This window comes from Harpia harpyja, chromosome 22, assembly GCF_026419915.1.
Source record: "Harpia harpyja isolate bHarHar1 chromosome 22, bHarHar1 primary haplotype, whole genome shotgun sequence".
In the NCBI taxonomy this organism is placed as follows: domain Eukaryota; kingdom Metazoa; phylum Chordata; class Aves; order Accipitriformes; family Accipitridae; genus Harpia; species Harpia harpyja.
This window is the reverse complement of record NC_068961.1, coordinates 8,566,706-8,583,425: the sequence shown is the minus strand read 5'-3', so window position 1 is coordinate 8,583,425 and position 16,720 is coordinate 8,566,706. Positions and strand designations below refer to the sequence as shown.

The 16,720-nt window shown below is 40.9% G+C and overlaps 2 long non-coding RNA genes across 2 annotated transcripts in view; one reads left to right on the top strand and one right to left on the bottom strand.

The window, feature by feature from the left end:
• The first annotated feature begins 36 nt into the window (after positions 1–36).
• LOC128135255 (uncharacterized) lies at positions 37–16,081 on the top strand. The gene is made up of 3 exons (XR_008233030.1): positions 37–1,534; positions 3,109–3,208; positions 14,027–16,081. It is a non-coding gene; the product is annotated as an uncharacterized LOC128135255 (long non-coding RNA).
• Positions 12,324–16,720, bottom strand: part of LOC128135254 (uncharacterized) — a 31,852-nt gene continuing 27,455 nt past the window's right edge. The window contains exons 7-8 of the long non-coding RNA XR_008233029.1: positions 14,818–14,883; positions 12,324–12,953 (exon numbers count right to left, since the gene is read on the bottom strand). This is a non-coding gene — a long non-coding RNA (uncharacterized LOC128135254). The remainder of the gene's footprint in view (positions 12,954–14,817; positions 14,884–16,720) is intronic.

Here is a 16,720-nt window from a genome sequence, read left to right as displayed (position 1 = left end):
TATTTTTTGCAGCAGATAGCTGCTAACAAAAGTCTGTGTTTGAAGTATAGTCGGAGGAGAGCTGAAACGTGTGTGCAACAAATAAGACATTGGGGAAAGTAGGTCAGGGCTGGTCATGAGAGAACCACTTGTTTAAACAAACGTGCAGGATTACTAGGTTTTGAACAAATCAGTCCTGAGTGGAGCATGTAACTCAGCTGGGAAGCTTTGTTTTATCATTGCATCTCAGGGTCCTCGCAAAGCACCTATGTTTAATAGCGGATGCGCAGCCATTGTCAGGATGAGGTCTTAATGAAGCTTAATAGGAGGAGACTGTTACTAAATAGGAGACTGAATTTATTCAGAGCAAATAAAAGTTTGGTTTTAAGAAGTATAATTAATTCAGCTAATTGAACTTATTCCCACATAATTACTAGCAGGAATTTCTAACATCCTATAACCTGTTGTGAGACTGAGAGAAAGTATTTTTTTGATGATATATAGAAGCCCTTCAGTTTCAAGTTTGACCCAAGTATAGCACTCAGAATGCCTGATCTGTCTTTAAGGATTTTGTTATTATTCCTCTTCATTGCTATAGGCTGCACTGTGCTGCAGTAGGGGTGTGTTTTCTGAAATAGATATTCAAAAAAGAAACCATATTGGGATACACAGTACAAGCACTGAGCACTTTTCCAAAAGGACAGACAAAGAAGTCAAGAGAAGTGTATTTATGTTCTCTTCAAAGCACCATGTCCGCATCAGGTGAATGAAAGAAAGAGAGTGGTGCAGCAAGATCAGTAACAGATCGGGATTTTGGCTGTGTGAATGCTATTATTTTTCTTACCAAGATCACACTGTTTTCCTCCTGAGCCCTGAGCATCTGCACTGGCTGTCTTCTCAGGCTCTCCCCTTCCAAGAGTCGGCTCAGCTCTGGGCACGTGGGTCAGATGCAAGCTGAGGAGATACAGCCAGAAGGTTCGTGTGCCTGCAGCCTCCTGAGAAGCAGCATTCTGCCATTCCTCTCCAGCGTTTTGTGAAACAAGCACATTTTGCTGCACACCAGAGCTTGTCACCCACATTTTGACAAAGCTAGTCACAATAGCTTGACACTTTTAATTGAACTTTATGGAAATCTCAGTAGTTAAGACTGATTTTCTGTCTTTTAACCACACTGTACTTTAGCGAAATACTGCATCGTGGATAAGAGAACGTTCTCGCCCGTTCAGATGCAGCAACAGTGGGAAGCTGGAGGAGAATTAGGGGGGCACGTAGTGGATAGCTGAGAATTTTCTGCTGGATAAATTTCCAATGAAAACCACTCATCTCCTAAAAACAAGTTCTTGATGGAGAAATTTCACATTTGGAGAGAGCTTTTTGTTTTACACTGGGAAAATTGGTGTGATGCTTCTGTGATGCCTAGCTAGGTGAATCTTACCAGCTGTGTTCTCTGCCTACAGGACTTATCAGAAGCTCACCGTGTGGCACCGAGTGCTTCAGCTCTCCACTGTCTTGACCCTTCTCCCGCTTCCTTCTCTCGGGTATCTAGGCAAACAGGGTAAGACTGCCATAACCTTCATTCTCTCTTGAAGCTTAAATCAGACCTATGCTCATCTCTTTGTGTAATGTCACCTTGACATTATACAATGTCAAGGTGACACACATCAGCGTCAATGGGCAAAGCTAGGATGCAACAGAATCATGTTCAGTTTCCTACTCTGCTGCAGGCTCCCTGGATAGCACAAAAGCAGTCACTTAGCCTGAAGGTGTGAAATAGGGATAATAACAACTCCCTCCATTAGAGTTAAGGGTCTTAGGATAAGTACAGTAGAGGCTATGAGTAGCCATATATGACAGAGAATGGAGCATATCAATACCATAGATATATATTATCATCTGAAAGAGGAACAGATTCACAGACAAGCACTTGAAAACTGTGTACACATGCTGTAGTCATTAAGGCCACCCTGAAAGCAGGTGGGGGGAAGTTAAAAATAAGATGTGCTCCTGAAGCTCTGGCTTTTTATGACCTCTGCATCTGAAACAGGTTGTGGAAGCTACAGCTGCAGCCACCAGAACCAGTGCATGTTGCCCACTATGACCAAAACAATCCCAGTCCATGGTGTCAGTGTCAAGAAGGAGAGGTCAGATTCTGACCTGTGACACCTTTCTTGTATCAGCAGCAGGTTTGGGATGGTTCCTGTGGGGAAAATTAAAAGCTTAAAAGATCATCCTGATCACAAAACATTCCTATGGGGAAATGTGCATAGCAGAAGAATATGGAAGTGAGGGAGAAACCTTCAGTGTTGGGGAGAGACACTCTTCTTACATTGCAGCAGTCCATACTAGTAGGAGAAGTTTTCTTTTTACATTGGTGAAGCAAATCTAGAGTAGTGTGTAAAATGAAAGCCTGTCAAATAATGAGGCCAACTGATTTCAACACGGAAACGAAGTTGCTAGTTCTCATGTCTCACAGGCACTGCATATTCACTTTAGCACAAGGTGCTACATAGTGTTTACTTTGGGCACAGAAGAGTGCAGGTTTTAAAATGTCTGAAAATGGAACAGACCTTCAGACTGTTAAGTGTCTGCAAAAGGTTTTGTTGCAAAACCTGGAACTAGACAGATGATACTCAAGCACGAAATAAAAACCACCTTGACCATTGTACCTCAATGGTCATGAAATTATCATATTTTTGTACCAAGGATAAATCTAGGAGATAGGCTAAACTTCACTGAAATGGTCAATTACAAAAGTGTCATGTTTGCCTTTATAAAAGATAAAACTAGCAGGGTTTAATCACAGTTGAATTGATTAAATTAATCATTTTTCTTAAATAAGGTGTAGAGTCTAACAGGAAGCAGTTCAGACTCTTGCCTTCCATATATATCTGGACAATCTCTACTAATTTCTGTTAAATCTGATAATTGTTTATATAACATTGTTTTCCTCTTTCCCGTTTTGCCAACCACAGCCATTTATTTGGCAAAAATATTAACATTGCTGAGTTACTGCACATAATGAACAATTGGTGTAAGAGCCAAATAGCCTTGAAAATATGTACCCATCATTCTGTCCTTCGCTTGTACAGTACTTTACACAGAGTTATCTTCATCCTTCCCCTTGTGTAGGAATTGGGAGAGCTATCCCAAAACTTTGTGAGAATGTATATGTTAAGTACGAAATCAAAACAAGACTAGAAGCTAGAACTGGAAAGCGACAGAAAATCAGGTAACAAACATTTTGCCATTTCCATTTGTATTATGTCTTTGTGTCTGCGTGGCCAATTTTTCAGCTGAATCCTGGCGCCGTTAATGTCAGTGGACTCTTATCATTAATGGAAGCGAGGTCAAGCACTTGCTGGAATTTTATGATTTTTACGTAGTGCTCTTAAATGCTTTATGTGCTCTGCTTCTCTATTTCCATAACTATTTCTCTGTCGGTCTGGTTATTTTTGTTGACCCCAGTGATGTGGCATTCAGCTGCCTCCAAAGTTTGCAGCTTGATCTCGGTAATGTGTTAAGCTAATGAAAACCTACTTGTACAGGTAGGTTGCTGAGTAATAGTAGTTCTGAAAGCATGTAATAAGCTTTCTAGTTGGATACAAATGAATTCTATCAAGAGGGGAGAGCTCTCGGCAGGGAAAAATACCTGCATAGTACAGTACTAATAATTCCTAAGGGTGCCTGCTGGGTTGTTTTTTTCACTCATTTCTTCTTGTCCGAGAGCTCCACCTAATGGGACCAAAAGGAAGGTATCCACTTTTCAGATTTTCCATTAAAGTCTCTTTTCATTCCTATGCTGGGGTTTGTGTGTCTTCAGGAGGGAGGATGTGGGAAGAGGATCCTTTGGCTTTCAGAGTAAAGGGCAATTAGTGAACAGGAATTCTGTATTACGTTGTTTTGTGAACATGCTGTGATTTCTATAAAGGCAAATTTAATATAGATAAATTAAACATCTCCCAGTTTTTGCACTCAATTTGCTTAGCTGCAAGATCTATTATCTTGCACAGACAGGGCTTCTTACCTGTGCATACCACTACTGCATATCACTGCAGCACTTTTCACGGGTACAAAATACAGCTTGCAAGATCAGGGTCCAAATCTGCAGAGAGAATAAATTAGACTGTAGGACTACTCTTATTCACACAGACTAATGGGAGAATGGTATTATTACTGCTCTGAGGACATTGGTGACAAAGCGTTCCCAAAGATGAAATTTCCACAGTCAGTATTGCCACCTGCAAACATTCAGAAATAATGAATGAGTGTCCCTTCCCCCCTGCCCCGCCAGTGATGTGTAATCATAAAAATCATGAGCCTGCCTTTTATATTAAATTGATTCCAGACTTTCAATTTTTTATTTTTGCCAAAATAATGTTTTCAAGCTTTTGTTTGCAACAAGGAGGGGTAGAATTTCCGCCTTTTTGCAGTGAAAGCTGAGATCCTCACAGTAACCAAGATCCTTTAGTATCCAAGACCTGAGGAACATGATGTAGAACACCATTAGACTTGCAACCTATAACAAACAAGGCAATTGTGTGTAATATTTTTAATATCATACTCACATTACTGATGCAGTATTATTTTGCCTCAGCACAGAGAGTTAAATCAAATGGAAGATGTAACAGGGCCAGCAAGAAAAGCAAAGCAAAGCAACATGAATCCTTGAAAATGCAACGAGGATGCTGTTTGGGGGGAATATACCCTTTCTGATACCTGGCAGACTAAGAACAATTTACTCTTCAAAGTGTAAATATAAGCCAAAAGAGGATGCTAGGCTAGAAAGAGGGCTGTGGGCACTGACGAGTATCTAAGGAAATAGGGAAAAAACGCTATCCGCAGGCAGGCAGTTTCTCCCAGTGTAGAGAGAGAGCAGCTGAGTCAGATGCTCTGTATTCAAGGTTGAAATGAATGGCTGGAGGTCAGGTAAAGGAAATATATCTACACACTTCTGTTGTTTTAAATACCATATAGGTATTCCAGGACTCATACAGTAGTAGTATTACTGTACTGATATTTTTACAAATACTGTATAAGAAGCCCTGGTCGACTGCCTCAATTCAACAAGAAAACGAGCATTCTAATAAAATCCCTGCACAGCTCGGTAGAAAAGGTAAGGAGGCTAGGGAAAATTCCAAATTCCAAATGAAATGACTCAATTCTGGGGATCTATGAGAAGGAACAGAAAGCAGAAAATGGTAGGCTTACATACTTACCCTAAATAACATATCTTGTTGCCACTGCTGGAGTCAGAATAACTGGTTGGAGGGACCACTGGGGTGATCCAGTAGGGTGTTTCTTACATCCCTGTTAATTCTTGTGGTTTGTACCTGTGGATAAGTGGATAAATAAGGCTTTGATGTGAAGGTGTTCCTCATGTGTCTCCATAAATTTGTACTGTTCTGGGAAACTCAGAAGTGACACACATGGCCATGCTTGCACTTTTAATGTGGTAAAGAAAAAACTTGAGGGTGGGAGTCTCCCAGAACACCACTGCTCGTGATTGCTTCTTCCCTGGGGCTGGGAACAGCTACTTGGCTCAGCCTTCCCAGACTGAAAAGAAAGGAGGAAGCAAAAGGCTACAAGGACTATGAGCTTTCTGCTTGGCAAGGAGGTATAGCTGATCCCTAGGAACGAGTAAGCAGACACCTACTTCCAGCAATAGACACATTCTGAACAATCTTGCACCTCCTGTGCAGCAGAACCAAACAAGCTAGAAGGGGATTTGCCTTCAGTTTATCTGATAGGAGTCCTGGTGATTCTGATCCCACAAATACTGCTCTTGTTCCAGGTCTGTAACTTCTATCACCCAGGTATCTTCGTATTCAGCCAATAAGCATTATTGAGTGCTGAGACAGTGGCTTGAGTGATATATATCACAAACATAAATATAAAGCTGATTATAAATGTTACATCTTAAATGAGATCTGTATTTTAAAAGTTTAAACAAGTAAACATTTTTGAATAAAGATAAATCTTCAATCTTGTAACTTAAGTATAGCACATTGCATCTGAAAGGGATGGTTACTGGCCTAAACAGATTGACAGTGTTTCCTGAGGAAATTGATTGTTAAACTGCGAAGTAATTACATCAAGTCTATGTAACATCTCATGTTCCAGTTGTAGTACATCCTGATTTATCAAGTGGACACTTAAGAGAGATACTACAAATGCTAGTAATTCATTCAACAGTATTTACTAGATTAAATGAAAACTGAAACACACTATGGGAAATACAATGGTTTTTTAAAATAAAACTTTGATTGGATTAATTCAGCTACAACACATCTTGGACTATGCTTTTCTCATTTCTGGATTACTTTATTTCTTATATAAAGCAACGATGACTGGGCTTCACCTCATTAACTTTAGGTTTCTGTAGTATTTTGACCACATCTGAAGCACATCTGAACTCCCTTTGCAATTAATGGAGGGAAATAGGTACTCTCTGGCATACCGTTCATTTCAGAGAGCAACTTTAGCATGAGATGAGTCACTTGGTAGAAGTATCTGTTTCAGTAAATGATAAATGGAGTCTAGACAGCTAGTTGAGATGTGTACGTCCACACTTGGTCTGATGAAGCACGCTCCTGAAGCCTACGCTAGACTGCCAGGTACACTTGGAAGAACACCGTGACTGTTTCAGGTGGCTGACTTCCAGTTGGGTATAACTGAAAAGCCAAGGGGTAGAGCAGTCTCTGCTTGGGGGGAAAAAAGCCACGAGAAGTCTGGAGAGAAGGGATGGTGAGTAAAATTTGCTGAGATTTACTTCTCAGTTGTCCTACCTCCCAACCTCATGAATCCTACAGTCAGTGGCACCTGGTCCGCGAGGGACCGTGGTCAGGCTGATCCCTTTGCCCTGGCCCACAAGATCCCCAAGACCCAGCGGAGTTCTCGTCCCAATCCCCCTGTGGGGTTTCCCCTCAAGTGGAAGGTGGAGAGAAGTTTTTGTGGGAAAGGCAGTGTGGTTGACTGCAGTAAGCTCCTGATTCAGTGCTCCAGCTGGAGTCCCATAGGGCATACGTTAGAAGCGGCAGATGATGCAGAACTCATTTCGTGTGATTCCTGTCAGAGCTCATACTTCAACATAGCTGGTTTGTGCTGTGTTGTACTCCTTGCTTTTCATGCATTTTGCTGCTTCCCTCGTCTTCCCTGCCCCAACTCCTCCTTCCCTTAGTGTTTGTTTTTCTCCACTGTACTGTATCGCTGCCTGGTCTATGCATCATTTATGTGGTAGCAGAGTCTTTCGGGGTGGTGCTGCAAGAGAGAGCGAGCAACTGAAAAATGGGAATCAGCAGCAATTCAAAGGCACAGTTTTTCATGGATCTCAAAGAAAACATGGGTTTAGGTGCACTGATCGTTTTACCTCCTTTTGTTCTACCAAGGATCTAAAACCAGTAAACGCTGTAATCGTTACTTAAGAAAGAGGAAATTAATACAAGCGTGAAGTCAACCGAGTTCTAAAGATTAGACTCGTTCTTTTATCTTCGCATAAATTGTTCATCCACTGTTGATTGACATGAAAGCTCGTTTAGCTGTAGTGCTGCCCCTAAAGCTTCGCCTATGCTAGTAAGTTCAATATGCAGAGGATAATTCCCTGGCAGAGGCCAGCTGGCACCGAACGCCTGCGCCCACCGAGCCTGCAGACGCTGACAGCAGGGTGGTTACATGCACCCAGCGTATCTGGACCAAACTGTGGCCAGTGCTGACCCCTGAACCATGCCTGGAAATTCTGTGGGCACCTGGTCAGGCTAAAACCGTGCCCTGACACATTTGAAAAATTTACCAACCTAAGCAATGCCTTGAAACATTCCCGAGGTGTGTTTGATGTGAACAGCCCAGACGTGGCCTCAATGTCCAGCCCAGTGTGACTGTCACCTGAGTGCCCTACTGCAGGGTCAGGCAGTAAAGGGCAGTATGCAATCATGGAGAAAATAAAACTGCGTGGAAACTATGCTGAATCCTGAAAGCAATTGTTATTGTTACAGTCTTAATCTTGGTATTCAGGTCATGAATTAGCATGAGTTCAAAATTTATGAAGGTTGAACCTTTATAAACAAGTGACACTTAGAACTGAAGAATAAATTGTGAACATATCTTTTGTATCGATCAATTTTATAAAATCACCCAATCTTATAATAAAATTTGTAAGCATTTGGGAATGTCTGCAACAAACTATGGACAACTGGTAAATTGTTCTGCCAGTTATTTACTGAAAAGGAGGATATTTGGAATTGTGTTTCTGCTCAGATGAATACTATATATTTTTTGCATAAACTTAGAATTGCAAGAATTTTGTGATTAAACTGATTAAAAGTAACATTACTGCAACACACTTATGTTAATTAATTTCTTATTTTTTCTAAGCCAATAGCTTTGTAGGCTGATCTTTTTAATTATTTGGGGAGTATCAACTATACTGAAGACAAAAATTGTCTGCTGTGAGAATTATTTCCCTGGCCAAAGTCCAGAGACAATATTGTAAGTTTGAAATATGCAGAAGACTTGGTGAGATCTATGCAGCACCCCTCTTTAATTGCACATTTTGAACATCTCTAGGGAGAGCTCTAAGGGCTTTTGTATGTGATTGCAGGGGGAAGATGGTCTCACTATCTCATGAGGACTGAAGAGGTGTTTTTGGAGCTGTATGCTGTCTCTAACTGCCAAATCGGACTTATAATGTATTTCAGAAGGTCACCTATGAGCTTTGCTTAGCATGTATGAAAGAGTTCAAAGTAGGAAAACGCAAACAAATCACAGTCAAAAATTAAATCGTTTCGGATAAAAGTGAGGATTCTCCTGCTTCCTGCCAAATTAAAAGTTGACTAGAATATTGCTGCCTGATCAAACGAAACATCTTTCATTTAGAACAAAAGGTTCCATTAGTTTCTGGGACATTTCTGGGGAAGACAAAGGGAGTTTTATTAAAAATATAAGTAAAATTCAAAATCAGCAATTTAAGGTGCTATATTGCATGCATATTGACATTAACTGGAACACTGAAGTCATTGAATGAATCAGGTGATTTGTCCTTGTGGGGATTATTAAAATGCATAAGGTCTAACGTTCTGCCCATGCCGCAGTGCAGGTTACTTTGAAGTTTCTTAAATTTCCGGCCCACTCCCATGTATTTCTTTACTAGAAGCAAATCTGTTCTTTGATGCAAACCTCCATGATTCCTGACATCAATGGTTCTTTTCCTGGTGGTGTAGCACATCATGAAACACCACCGAAGATCTCATTTTACTAGCATTACTTTCAGAAGCATGTCTCTCCCTGACTACTGATAGCAAGATGAGGTGTTGCTACAGAATACAAAATTCTTTCTTGAAAGCAAGATCTGCGCTGCCTTCAATGGAAAATTTTCCTGCTAATGGAGCATAGGATTGACCCCAATAAGATGATTGCAAGAGTGTGTTTTTCACCTTGATTAAAATAGAAATGATGGAATAGCTTTCCTTAGCTCTTCCTTTGTAAATTATTTCCTATACTGCAATGATATTTACTTTGGGAGCATAATTTAGTAAGCCAGAAATTGTGAAACGTAAATATTAGAGCCTAACAGTCTGATTTACTTCGAATGTATGACAGCAATTGCCTAAGCTCTTCCAACCTCCTAGACGCATCAGGAGCGCTCTTGATTAGACTTAGTCTTTAAAATAAAAGAAACAAGTCGGTCTAGTTTTGTACGGATATAATTTTAATGGCTAGATTATTATTAGCCATTATTCATACTGTCATTTGTATTATTCTTAGCGTGGGGATAAGATCATAGGTTCATACTCTGTAGTTGTGTTTGATAGTTACTTGCTAATGTTACTGTTATAATTATTAATAGATCAGTAACAAACGCTGCACTGTGCAGTAGCTGTATGGTGTTCTTAGAAGAGGCTTCTGAATAGAGAGACATGATGCAAATATTTCTCGTTCCTGCCTGAACATTAAAGAGAACAGCAGAACTGGGGGTAAAAAAAAGACTGAGAATGGATAGACCCTGGACGGTATACATTCCTCTACTATAGAAGCCTGCAAGGTGAGAACTTCTTAGGGAAACTAGTGGGATTTCACTAGTGGCTTTAATAGGTTTAGAGAACAGCCAACAGCAGACACCGCTGGAAGACACAGGCAGGGGAGCCCAGGCAGCCTGCTGCCACGTCTCTCCCTCAGCAGGACACTCACCCAGTTGGCTCCCAAGTCGCACTCTCCAAACCCATCAGACGCAGCTCTCGGCGGCGGTCTCCTTCCCGCTCCACGGCTCAACGCGCCTGCTGGAGGCAGATCTGTTGCCTGCCCATCAGCCGTACACAGCGTCTCGAGTCGTAGAGTCGAGGCAGCGCTCCAGAGCCCAGCTCCCCGCTTCGGGCCCTGCCCCGGGCGGCACGTCCCCCGGCAAGAGCAGAGCTCCTTTCCCTCGTGGGGCACAGACGAGGCAGCGAGAGCAGCTCCTGCGGCAGCGACTCCCCACGCAGAGAGGAGAGTCCCTCAGCCTGCAGCAGCTTCCCCGCACGGAGCAGCCGCTCCGTATGTTGGTGGCGGTTCCGTTCTGCAGAAGACTTTGGTCTTAACCAAACTATTTTTGCCATCTAGGCGCTAGGTGGAAACAGAAGATGGCTGTGGCTTTGATGCAGTAGATGGTAACCGTCAACACAGAGGACAGCTCGTGTTTCTAGGACTGTATTTCAGGGTCACAGGTTTTCAGCTTCAGCCCAGCTGGGCCTTCTAGTTTTAATGCAAAAGCACTTAGATTCAATTAGGCCAAACTATAGGAAATCATTAAGAGCTCAAAGATTTCTAAATGAGATCTAGCTGAAGGGTGAAATGCACATTTTCACATAGCGGGCACAGCAGCTGCCAGGGGAGGTCTGGCAGGGCTATGCCAGCTCCCTGCTACTAACTCCCTTCTGACAGGAGGAAAAAAACTTTAGCTGGCTTGAGGCATTATGTAAAATGAAAAATAGGGTTAGAATGAAATTACAATTACAAAGTGCTAATTGAAGCACAGGCACAGTGACTGCTAGAGCTAATTAGGAAGGGACAGGATGCCTGTGTACCAGTCTCTCACTCAGGATGGGATTTGCCCCAGTTCAGGTTCTTTGCATCACTTGATTTCCACTCAGAGCAGCTACTGTCAGGTGGAGAGGTGTTTGGCTAATACAATTTCCCTTCGTGGCATTTTAACTTAAAATACTTAAGGGAGAGGAGGGCTTACCAACATGCAGTATTCTTCCCTGACAGATTATTCAGATTAAAACACTGTTTTGTTGCAATTTAGTGCTAGGTGAATGAGAAGTGTCCTGCAATTGTACATAGCTGCATCAGAGCTTGAATGCTTCTAAGACAAAAGAAAAACAAAGCAGGCAGCAATTGAAGAATATTAACAATTAAATAATTATTTCATCTGTATCCAGTATGGAAAATTAAGCTTCCCTTCTCTTTTATATACTTTTAGTAGATATTAATTCTGTTCTATATAGTGTAATATACTTTGAACAACAAAATTAAAAGCACTGCAAAACTCATTGTTACCTTTCTAAAGCTCTTTATGCTTTTATTTGTCTTATAATGTGGATACCGTAAAATATAAATCATATGCTATTATGGATGATTTATTCATATTCTACAGTTCTTTAAAAAGGTAGGAAATGGCTGTGCTATCATTGCAATTTTTGGCTATTTTTACTATTCTACATTTGTCAGTTTAGCACGGAGTAGAGCATACAAAGCCACTTGCTAAGTAACAACATCCCTCTCTACTAAAAGCAGGAAATGGAAGGAAAGCTTGCATTAGAGGGCTAGCTACCGAGGAGAAAATAAATCACAGCACAACTTCACCCATTATTATTTAGTTTGAAATAAAACTAAAATCCTTTACCGTTTCTGGGCTTCAGTAATATGTATACTTACGTAAGTATTATGTATGCTGAGGTACGCACAAAACTGAAGCGTGCCACTGCCTGAGAATGAGACCTATAAAAATCAATGCATAATGACACTGACTTGGAAGGAGGTAAAAGGTGGAGGAATTTCACCCACTGGCATCAACTCTTTGAGTTTTCCAGTTCAGCAATATGAAAAGTGTTAGAACAGGAACATACTAAAAGCTTGTTAACCATTTACACAATTTCTACCAACTCATTTTCTTCCAGGTATCACAGGTCTATGTAATTTTTTTTAGTGTGTTACCCGTAATTATAATTGATTTCCATCCCCCCTTTTATAAATCATGTTTACAAAAATAAGGAACTGACTGTTATCCTCTCGTTGAAATTATGTGATTTAGAGAGCTTGTAAAAGGGGTGCAAGCTATACGTGAGAGGGATGACCGAATGACAGAATGACATTGATACATTTGCCAATGCAGTTTTTATTTCCATTGGTACTTGTAAACATCAAACATTTATAAATTATTAAATCAATATTGTAAAGGAAAAATGCTGTGCAGCTCAAGGGAAAATGAGAACAGCTTCTTCTATCAGAGGCTGATTTAACATAGCACCGGTCTATTGCAGCTCTCCCCAGGAAAAGAACTGAATATAATGATGTAATGATACCAGAGACATGAGCAGAATAAATTTTCTAGATATGTATCTTTAGCAGCACCTAGGAGCCCAAGCTATAGACCAAACTATGAGTAGATTAGGAGCTATGTAGAGTTTGAAGACTGTTCCTTATCCAAAAAATTAGGAAATATATATGCTAGAGGGGATAAAGCAAGGCTATTAGACTCGAATAGACCTTTATATGGAATGCCTTGTAAGACACGCATTTGTAAGATACAGGTTTTCGACTATATTAGGCCAAAAAGAGGTGACAAAGGAACAGGCAAGAGAGGGATGGTGGAAGGAACAAATGCTGCTTCTTGCAGAGGAGAGGGACCTTGCCTGCGTGTGTCTTCATGCCTGACCACTGGGGAGAGTTGGCTCTAAGGGCACAGGCTCTTCTGAGTGTTTCTTCAAAGGATTTTAGGAGTCTCTCTAAAAGAATGAAAGGAAAGGAATTTTTTCTTTAGCAAGTTTCTCTTAGGAAATTAAATAATGGTAGAAATTCAAGCATCATCAGATTATCTCAGCATAATTAGCTGCCTTGAGACCTTCAGAATTTATTTGGTTGCCTATCATAATTTCCAGAAAGACAGGAGAAACACCAGGCTTACTTAAGCCAACTCAAGTGATGCCAAGTAAAGGAAATGTTAGGCAGAAGTGTAATTATGAACTGGATCATATTACTCTAAATATACATTGATTAAAAATATGTAAAGTTAGAACAGGGGATCAAAACAGGGCAACAAAATAAAACAAAAATACAGGTAAATATGGTTGCTGATGTCCTCATGTTTGTAACAATTATAGATTTCCTTTTTGTCCTATCAGAGAAACAAACAAAGAAAACTAGTTGTCTTAATCTTTTAATCACCACATTTATGAGCTAGGATTTTAAAACTCATAGTTTTTCTCACAAGCTGGACAATAACTTGAATTATTGGATGGCACGGGAGAATTTGGCTGTAAACACCAAGTAGTTTGTGGAGGTGAGGGAATGACAATTTTCTGACCTAGTTCCTTTGTATCCTGTAGTAAACTCTTGCCAATCTCTTTTGCTATAATTGTAATGCTACTCTATGTACTCCAAACAGTGGGCTCAGTATCTGTAGCAAGATCTTGGAGCATCATACCGGTGAAGTGTTTTCTGGTTTGATTTTTAATGAGATGAAGCTTTCAACCTTTGACGAGGTTTTAATGAGTTACCCCTAGATGGCACTCTGTAAGGATACAATGAAAACCACCACAGTACATCTTCATCCAGCTCAGCTTTATGCGTTGTGCTAACCAATTACACCAAACTTGTTGTAAAATTAGGATGAAATTACAATTTCCTTCTTCGGCAGCAATAAGAGATAAAGACAAGGGAAAAAATAGTTTTCCCAGTGCTTTGCACACCAAATTGTGTTGGAAAGTTCTGCTTCCAAGGTCAGTTGGGAATAATCTTTGCTCCTCATCACATGATCACTGATCACTCCTTTCTTTTTTTAATCTTTGTTTATTTACAGATGATCCCTTCTGAATAATATCTTGGCGCTGGCGTAACCGCAACATGTATTGCTGAGCTGTGTTTTTCCTGCTGCAATCCCACAAGCTGGAGGGAAAGCAACTCACTAACAAAAGTTTCCTGCCACTATTGTATGTCCTCTTTTCTTTGGAAAGATAGTATTAATAGAGAGGGATGCTTGATTTCTTGTTTCTGACACTTCACCAGCCCCAGGAGGTTTTTTTCCCAGTGGCGAAGGTGTTTGTTACATTTCTATGAATCCCCTCTCCTTCATTTTTCTATCATCCTCTGAATGCCTAGCTCTCAAGCAGCACACCAAACCAACGTATTTCCAGCCTAGAGGATGAAAAGAGGATGTGTATTTTTCCATTCAACCTGAATTTTGAGCATAACCTCGAGGACTATGTGTGGGACTGCAAGTGCATCCTCATGCACGCTTGGCTGTATCTCCTGGTACCCAAGGACATACCCCGAGTGCGCCGGACAGGCGGGCTGCAGGGGTGCGGTGCTGGCACAGCGCACTCGCTACTGCCTCCAAACCCCTCGCTCAGAAAAGCGTAGTCTGCAAGATCCCTTCATAGCTCATAAAATGCAGCTCGCTCATGATTAGAAGTATGTAGCCAGACGTGGCATGTAAACAGCAAGATCTCCAGAAATCTAGACTTTCTAGGCTCATTTTCATTTGCAGGTTCTGTAAAAACAAAACTGAACGGTTATGTCCAATGGCTACTCTATCTTTTATGCAATATAGGACACAGCAATTGAGAAGAAAAGGAAGGAAACAAAGCCTACCTTTTCTAGGAAAAATCTAAACAAATCCTTATTTGCAAATAACTTCACCCAGTGGTATTCTGGGGGCTAGAAAGGAACACAACAGAACAGAAAGCAACAACTGTGACAATTGTTTGCCATAATCTTGCAAAAAAGGTGTTAGAAGGAGAATCTCATTACAAAAAGGTAAAAGGTGGACATAAGATTGATTTTTTTGGAGTTCAGTTCACTGTCAACATAGCATGGGAGTTTCACCAAAAACAAAACAAAACCCACTGGCTCAAGGCCTGGGCAGGATCTCTCGGACTCCAGAGAGCTGACCCACGTGTCTGCGACCGGGTTCATGATGACGAGGTGCCTCACTCCTGGCCCTCTGACCAGAAGTCCACATTGCCCAGAGGACTGCAGGCTATTGTGGGCTATTCTGGGATGGATTTTTCATAGTTGTTTGCATCCGGCAAGGACAAGTCTTTCTAGTTTCCTAAGGAATTGCTAAGTCCCTTTTAAACGCTTTTCCACTAGCAGCTCCTGACACTGGGAACTACTAGGAATCATCAAAAGCTTTTGTCAAAATGGGGAGAAGGAGGACAATAAAAGACAATATGGTTAAACATATACATAGTTATACAAGCAAGGCCCTTGAAATCAAACAAATCGAAAAAAAACCACACGAACAATACTGTAATTGTATAATCCCCCCCAGATGTAAAACTGGCCCTCAGCTGTTCAAGTCAGTAAACAGGCTCTCAAGATCAAGCCACTGAAAGCAAAGACTAGTGCAGTTATATGTTTAAAAGAATTGAAATATGCTTAAATAGTGGATGTTCCACCTTGTGTACTGCACTCGATCAGCATATTTTTCCTCTTTATCACTTGCAGAAAGCCTGACTGCTGTCTCTTGAGAGGCAAATAATTTAGACTGCGTCTAGAAGAGCTGAGATCTAAGATAAATAGCTGTCATCAATGTGATAGAGCCTGAGACAGCATGGCACATAAGAGTCAGGGACCTTCTTGATCGCAGTCTGATTATTAGTTTGGAGACTCATTCTATCTGTGCTAGCGTAAGAACAAATTTCTATAAATATGTGGTAGAAAGGGTGTAATTTGTTCTTCATATAATACCTGTTTTATGCTCTAGTGGAGCCAACTGAGTCACTGAAGTATCAATGCACTGTTACAGTGCTGTTTTTAAAAAGTATTTCCACAGAATCTGAAATTGTGTGTGCCTGTAATTATTTTATCATCAAAATTTGTAAGTGAATATTAATACCCTGCTTCTTGCAAACTGCAGCTGAAAACCAAGAGCTATTCTTTGAATTGCTAAAGTAAGGTGCTCTCAAAAATTCAGGCTGCAGAGGTTTCAGGCTGGACTTTTCCAAAACAGTGAAAAGATTTTCCCCGAGTTCCTCTGCGTCTCAGTCGCTTCTTGGTCAAATGGGAAGGACCCCATCTCCCTGTCCCACAGAACAATGTGACAGTGAATTCACTCAGTCTCCTGAATCACCTGTATCAAGGAACACACGAGGAGTCACGGAGAACACGTACATCATGCGAGCTGAGCTGGGATAATGACCAGTAAACAAGGCAAGAGGCCTCCCACAGAACAGCACGCTGACAAGAAGGAAATAGCTGCTGGGGAAGTCACTCCATCCCCCCTGGGCACAGAGTGATACACCAGGACCAGTGTCGAAAAACCCAATCTTTTTAAGGCTTACATCACGCTGCAGATTCACAAAGGGCGCAAGCCAGTGTTTAACAGCTGCAAAAGTGTGCACCCCTAGTATATCTTTACTTTTGAGACAGTGATTTTGTAACATTACTGAAGTACCATTAACAATTTGGTTAACTTTACTGAAAACCTTTGTCTTATTCACACAGACAAGACAAAACAAAAACTGCAGTCTTCTTAAACTACAAAGAAGAT